The 7978-nt window shown below is 43.1% G+C and overlaps 1 pseudogene; it reads left to right on the forward strand.

Annotated features, from left to right (window-relative positions):
• The first annotated feature begins 2290 nt into the window (after nucleotides 1-2290).
• LOC141025406 (uncharacterized) lies at nucleotides 2291-6350 on the forward strand (annotated as a pseudogene).
• The last annotated feature ends 1628 nt before the right edge of the window (nucleotides 6351-7978 follow it).

The raw sequence follows: 7978 nt of genomic DNA on the forward strand, positions 1-7978 counted from the left end.
CACTTCTTGGGCCTCCTGGGTGTTTTCTGGGCAGAAAAAATTCTCCAAAAAGTTTGTTGGAATTTGGACTTCGTTTGGTATTGATATTCTGCAAAGTAAAAAACAAGCAGAAAACAACAACTGGCACTGGGCATTATGTCAATAGTTTAGTCCCAAAGAATGATATAAAGTTGCTAGTAAATGAGTATAAAACATCTAAGATTGATACTTTAATAGCATGGAACAATAAAAAATTGTAGATACGTTGGAGACGTATCAGCATCCCCAAGCTTAATTCCTGCTCGTCCTCGAGTAGGTAAATGATAAAATCAAATTTTTTGATGTGGAATGCTACCCATCATATTCATCTCATATTCTTTTCTTTTGTAGCATGGACATTTGGACTTTAGATGATTCAAAGCAATAGTCTATAATTTAACATGAAGACCTCAATACTCAAGCATATCAACAAGCAATCATATCTTTCAAAATATCAACATTAAAGAAAGCTATCCGTAGCTCATTATGCTCAATCATTGATCCATTCATGAAACCCGCCCAAATATTAGATACATCCAATGCACAAGTATGATAATAGTGTCTCCTAGTTGGTGCTTTATATGAATAAAAATAAAAATTACATAAAAGTAAATAGATAGGCCCTTCGCAGAGGGAAACTGAGATTTGTAGATGTGTCATAGCTCAAAACTTAAATTGAGAGATAAAAATTGTTTGAGAGACATGCTTTTCCCATCAACGAAAACGACAGAGAATTCCCAATACTTTCTATGCTAGATAAATCGTAGGCGGTTCCCAAACATAAAATAAAGTTTATACCTTCTTCCACCATTCTTTCACAATCCATGGCTAGCCGTATCCACGTGTGCCTTCCATACCAACATTTTTCAAAGAATTTATTATTTGACAACATAAAGTAAATTTATTTTTCATTTTGGAACTGGGCATCCCTATTACCGGCCACACTCTCCTCCAATGACAAATGAATAAACACTCATCTTGAGAATAACATACCTAGCATGGAAAATGTCGGCCACTCCTGCCGCTTCATGAGCGGTATGGGCACACAAAAAGGAAATTCATTTTGAAAATTAGAGTTGGCACATACAAATTATTTTTGGTTTTCTTTGGTTTTTTATTTTCTTTTTTTGGTTTCTTTATTGGTTTTTATTGGGTTTCATTGTTTTTCTTTGTTTCTTTGTTGATTTTCATCGGTTTCTTCAACAAATGTCAACTCTTTTCAATACGCACTCAACATTTTTAATACACATCAGAAATATATTTTATATACACCTTTAACATTTTGAAATACATTATTAACATTTTTGGAAAACTTACATTTTTTATGTTTAATTTTTTCCGTACACATTGTACATATTCAGTATATATCAAATACATTTTTCATAAACATTTAATATTTTACAAATACAATATTAATTTTTTCAATACATGGTCAACATTTTTCATCACGTGGTAAACATTTTTCAATGTCAATAAACATTTTTTTCCAAACATAGTGTACATTATGCGTGTATACTTCAGGTACATTTTTATATAGATGTTTAAATTTTTTTAATATAGAATTGATTTTAAAAATATATATAGGTTTGTATGACTACTTTTACTTAATGTATGTTTTACATTTTTCGTATAAAGCAGGAACATTTTATTATACATGTTTAAATTTTTTAAATATGCGATCAACAGTTTTTCATAGACATTGTATATATGAAAAAGAAATACATTAAAAAAACTAAATGCTTTATTAACATTTTTTAAATACATGATCTACTTTTTCATACACATTGTATATTGTTTTGTCTATATTTTTCTTATACATGAGAAATATTTTTTCTATACACATTTAATATTTTTCAAATGCTTGATTAACATTTTTAAATGTTTATATGTAAAAAAATATTTGTAATATATATTTATAATATTTCGTAGTATAAATGAAAGTAAAAAATAAATAAATAAACGAAAACAAGAAAAGCGGAAAAAGGAATAAACGAGGCCGTGGCCTCACGCGCGGCTGGGCCGGCCCATGTCGCGCTCCCTCTTCACCGCGAGGCTGCCCTATGTCTCGCTATTGTATTCTGTTTCTGAATCCGTGTTCGTAATGAACTCGAGTCTGTATCTGACGCGGCTTCCAGAAACAGGATAGGTCAATCCCCAGTAGTACTACATAACGCGGAAGCCAAGAAAGGCAAGAACAGATCGATTGTAGCACGGCCACGGGACCGAGACGATGTCCTCTCCTTTCCAATCTCCAGCACCTCGACTCGCCGACATGGCAGCGGAAGAAGGGGACGGGGAGGAGGACAAGGCGATCGTCGTCGGAGCTGGAGACACGGCGGAGGAGGAGATCGTCGCCGGGGCAGACGAGGAGGAGGAGATGCACGGCGGCTGGGACGGCGGTGGCGGAGGAGGCGACGGTATGTTCCGTCCCCCACCGGGGTTCCGGTTCATGCCGACCGAGGACGAGATGATAAGGTACTACCTGCTCCCCAAGCTCCAGGGCAGGGCGTACGTCCCCAACAACGCCATCATCGAGGACAGCGTCTACCAGTGCCACCCGGACGGGCTCACAAGTACGTTCGTTCTACTTCTCTCGTCGGTTTCCTCTGCCCGACGAATCATCTCGCAGCTTCTTGATGGTTCTTGGCGATCGTTTCTTGCTTTCTTGCGTCCGTGGATGTGCAGGCAAATACATGGACCGGGGCCAGGCCGGCAGAAGCTTCTACTTCCTGTCGCCGAGGGAGCGCAAGTACAAGAACGGGGTGAGGCCGCGGCGGGACACCAAGGACCGCCTCGGGCGGTGGAAGGCGTCGACGGGCAAGACGGACGAGCGGGGCGGCGGCGACGTCCGCAAGGAGGAGAGAGTGGCCGGCGACGGCACCACCAAGTACTGCAAGAGCGGCCTCGCCTACTTCTACTTCCGGGGCCGCGGGGAGAAGGAGAAGAAGTCCGGCTGGCTCATGCAGGAGCTCACCGTCCCGGAGTACGAGATCAAGCTCCCCGAGAAGGGCGGCCCCGGCGGACCGACGGTGAGTTTCTTCTCTGAGATTCAAACCACATTACCGTTTCGACTTGTTTTTTCCTTTCTTGTTTGCTAAAAATAATTCGTTTCTAGCTGATTTTCTAGATTATGAACAGTCGATTCTGTTCGCGGGCAGTAGATATGATTTCTTTCTCAAGAATGTCAAACATACATGTTGCTAAGTTCGTCGACTATTAAACACGTCGCTAAGAGGAACGACTAGCAGGCATCTCATCCACAAATCGCACGAGACAACATAAATTCTACTAGTGGCCAACACTATATCATAGTAATAATATCGAAGAATAAAAATCTAGCATGCATGCCTTTTGCTCAGGATTAAATCAAATTTGGCGGTTAAGACGGGGATTAGTCCGTGGTGTGTATGTTCACCGAGGGTTTTTATGACTTTGTAGACACTAGACACAACCAAGTTTCGGAAGGGCAAAAATTTCGGTGACTGTCAAAATAGTCAAAAATTCTGAATTCTTTTGAAAACTTAGAAATATTTTTGCAGAAATCAATGATTTTTTATTTGAATAATTTTTGTTTAAACAACTAGATAAAAAATATGTACCGCAACCTCTTGATTTAAACATGGTCTCCAATAGACAATTATTGACCATCGGTTTGTTGTAGATATACCTTAATACATTATGAAATTTTATATCATGATGAAACATCTTCATTGCAAATCTATTGATGCTAAGGTTCGTCAACAAGTAAGCCTCACATCCACAAATCGCAGGAGACAAAAAAGATCGCAGGAGACAAAATAAATTCTACTAGTGGTGAACAGCATCTCATCTCATAATATCAAAGAATATAAATCTAGCAAGCATGTCTTGCTTAGGATTAAATCATATCTCGCGCCCAGGACGAGGTTTAGTTTGAGGTGTGGATGTTCACCGAGGGTTTTCATGAAGTTGTAGACACGACCAAGGTTTAGAACTTCAAAGGGGGGGGGGGGGGGGGGGGGGGGGATAGGTGACCCTCGAAATAGTCAAATTTTCTGAATTATTTTGAAAATTTAGACATTATTTTCGGACAAATCCATGAAATTTTTATTTTTATTTGAATTTGAATGAATTTGCATAACAACTCAATAAAAAAACAAATAGTAGACCACCTGCAAAAAAAATGTAGACAGAACTTCTTCATTTAAACATTGTCTCCAATAGACAATCGTTGACCACTAATTTGAGTAGTAAATTATGAAAAAATATGCCATTTAAATCTAATAATGCTATTTTACTTCGCAAGTCTAAATATTTTGTACAAAATTTGTTTTTGCGGGAACTTCACATATTAAATATCAATATGTTTTGCTAGAATTGAAAATTTTCTTGTAAGTCCCCAATAGAAATACTTATTATAATTTTTGGTATATTTTTGCGGGAATTTGTGGTGGGCAAATTGAAAATAGTTTTGCCAGAATTTTCTTTTAGGTCCTCGATAGATTTACCAAAGTGCAGCACTTTTCTGAATCAAGACTCAATCTCAGTTCAGTTGAAATAGGCAGGCCAAGTTAAGAAACATTTGACCCTTCTTTAGAACACTTTTCTTCAAGCCTGGATGAATTTAGACAAGTGCTTACTCATTTGATTGAGACATAGTATATACGGATTGGACCCAACTAAAAATAATCTGATTGGAGAAGTGATTACTTTGACTTTGATCGGATTGGATGCATGCAGTTGGACAGGTACGTGATGTACAAGATTTACCCGGCGCCGGTCGGCAGAAAAAAGCGGAACAATGACGATGAGGCAGGCCCCAGCAACGCCGAGGCGGCGGAGAGCGACGACGAAGGGGAGACGGCGGAGCTTCCTCCAATGCTATCGGACAAACAGGCGGGCAAGAGGCCCGTGTCGGAGGACCAGCAGCTGCGCAACCCCGCCGCCGCGAAGAAGAAGCGGGGTCGCCGCTCAAACCGCCTGCAGATCGAGCCACCAGCGCCGCCGCCGCCACCACCACAGCCACAAGGCGACGGCATGCAAGCTCCGTTCGGGATGCTGGAATACTACGATGGACCAGGGCAGCCCATGGGGTATCAAGCTGCCGCACGGACGCCGCTGCCATTGGTGACATACAACAACGGCCAGGGGCACGTGCCGCGGCAGCAGGTGGCGTACAACGGTCAGGTGCCGATAATGACGCGACAGCCGGCGGCGTACAACGGGCAGATGCCGATGACGCAGCAGCAGGGGACGTACAATTGTCAGGTGTCGATCATGACACGACAGCCGGTGGCGTACAACGGACAGATGATGCCGGTGCCGCAGCAGCAGCAGCAGGTGGCGTTCAACTGCCAGATGCGGCCGCCGCGGTCCGGTCAGAACCAGAAAATGATGACGCGGCCTTCGTGCCCGGCCGGCCAAGCAGTGAACCCGCCGCCGGTCGTCCCTCTCCCTCAGAAGCAGCCGGAGACGGATGAGATGCTCGAGAAGCGGGTGCTTGAACAAAACCTGGAGGAATACCTCTGGATGCAGCAGCAGCAGCAGCAGCAGCAGATGGCGTTGATGATGCGCCAGCAGCAGCAATGGACGATGGCGTTCATGATGCAGCAGCAGCCGTACTTCGGCGGCTCCAACGCCGATTGCAACCCCGACGCGGGGGGCAAGGCCCCTCAGTTCTCGCTCGACGACTTCTACGCCAGCCAAGCGGCGGAGCACTACAGGCGCAGCCGGGCGGTGCTCCCGGCGACGAGCGGCTCCCCAGGAGAGGCGGCGCCGGTGAAGGCAGACGGTTCGCCGGACAGCACGGTGGTGTCTGCGGTGGGAAGCGGGGACGGCAACAACGCCAACCATGATCGGGCGGAGTCTGCCGCTGTGAAGGCTTCGCCGGGTGGGAGCGCGTCCGCAGAGGACGAGATCACCCCCAACATGGTCGGGCTCGGTGATCGGTGCTCAATTTTGTGATTCCAGCAAGAACGAGAGTGATTTGCGCAGGATTTCGGCATGGTGATCGGTGCTGAAATCTGGTATATGGAGATCGTGTGTTGGTTAGCGTGTTCTTGGTCGAAACTGTAGTGTTTGTTAACGTCTTGTTTATGCCAGTCGTTCATTGTTAGTTGTAAGCTGAAACTACTTGGTCTCTTTCTCGACTTCAAACATATGTTTGATTGTTGATCGATGGAATAGTTTGTGTGTTCCGTAGAAAAAATCTGTGCTTCTGTGGTTTCTCTTGTTCTTTCCTTCTTGATTGATTGACAGACGGTATTGGAGAAAGAATGACTCGGGAACGATTTAATTGCTAGATTTGGTTTGGTTTGGTCACTTTTCTTCCTTTTTTCAATGTTCAGAAGCAAAGATAGGGAGCTCAGATTGTTCAGCCAACGCGGCAAGATTTGTCCACGGGTGACAATTTTCATGGCCCAATCTCAGCTGATATAAGCCACTGCAGTGCGGGCCAAGTCGGCCAAGATTTCAGGTCAAAACGCTGACCCTGACCTACGACTTTGCCCATCATTTGTTTTTTTGTCCTGTGCAGTCGTGTCTGTGTCGAGAGAGACAGCTGACTCGTTGACGCAAACAATTCTCTCCGCTGACTGCATCTCTGCTCCCTACAGTTGTTCAGAGATGCAATTAATTAGTGCTCCTCTTGGTTCATTTGGGACTTTCTGTTGAAGCAATCAGAGCTAGATGGCTTTCAGGAATTAGGGGCTGTTTGGTTTGAGACTAAGTTTGCCTAAGGTTGCCACATTTAAGGTTAGGCAAGTTTGATCAATTTGGATGAGTGTTCGGTTCAAGCCACATCTTAGGCAAGCCATTATAGGGTCCCACATCACATACACTCAAAAAATGTGGCAAGATTCCCTTAGGCTTGCCAACCTTAGGCAAGTGTGGCAACATTGTATGGCAAAGTGTGGCATGGTTAGGCCTAGAACCAAACAGCCCCTTAATTCACAAGGTTTGCCAACAGGACAAGGAGGAATTCTTACCAATCAACCTAGCTTTGGGCTTTTTGCCGTCAGAAATCAAAGACTTGGGTCTGGAATCCTCCATTTACTGTTTTTCTTTTCGTTTCGAATATTATTTAAACCATTGTTAGAAGATGTTGAAAACCACAAGGAACTTCAGAAACAAATCAAACCAAACTGTTAAGGTTGATTTTACATAAAATATCTTTCCTTTAGGTTTGTTGCACAAAATACCACATGTTGCCATGTTGGTATAATATGTTGCAGCTAGTTCTGATCCATAGTTTGATTATGCTGACATGATTCCTGACGAGTGGATCCCGCTTGCAAGTATTCGTAGTTTTAGTTGCTCATTACAATTTTTGGTTTAGAAGTTAACATTTAATAAAATATAAAAAAAATCAATAAATTGTATATATAACCAATGCTTATTTGAGAAAAAATTAACTTCAGTTTATTGGCTCAATCGTTTATTTTTCAAAATTCAATAAAAACATTAAATTGTATATGTAGCAAGTATGGATCTAGAAATTTCTGAATCATCTTGATCATATTAGAAATTGTAATTAGTGCACTTACAACTGGAACCAACCTATTAGAAATCATGTCAACGAAATCAAATGATGGATTAGAGCATCTCCAATAACTTTTCAAAAAACCATCCCTATGAGTGTGCATTGGGACTCTTCCAATAAATGCATTAGATTTCATAGGTGCACTGCTAGCAAATCTCCAATACAACTTCCTCTATAATTAGTCTAACATATGTGTCTCACCTGTCAACGGTCTCTCTCTCTCTCTCTCTCTCTCTCTCTCTCTCTCTCACGAAGGCACCGATGACACGGTGGGGTGGGCCCTGACACGGGCGGTGCGCCAACAGGCGCGATGGCGACGGTTTGGTGGTCTAGCGGGTAGCGGCGGTGACATGTGGAGGCGGCGTGGTGGTCTGGCGGCAGTCGGGCGAGCATTGCCGATGGTCCAGCAGTCATTGGCACTGGCAGGCTCACGTGGTATGT

Source organism: Aegilops tauschii, chromosome 6 (genome assembly GCF_002575655.3).
Source record: "Aegilops tauschii subsp. strangulata cultivar AL8/78 chromosome 6, Aet v6.0, whole genome shotgun sequence".
Lineage (NCBI taxonomy): Eukaryota > Viridiplantae > Streptophyta > Magnoliopsida > Poales > Poaceae > Aegilops > Aegilops tauschii.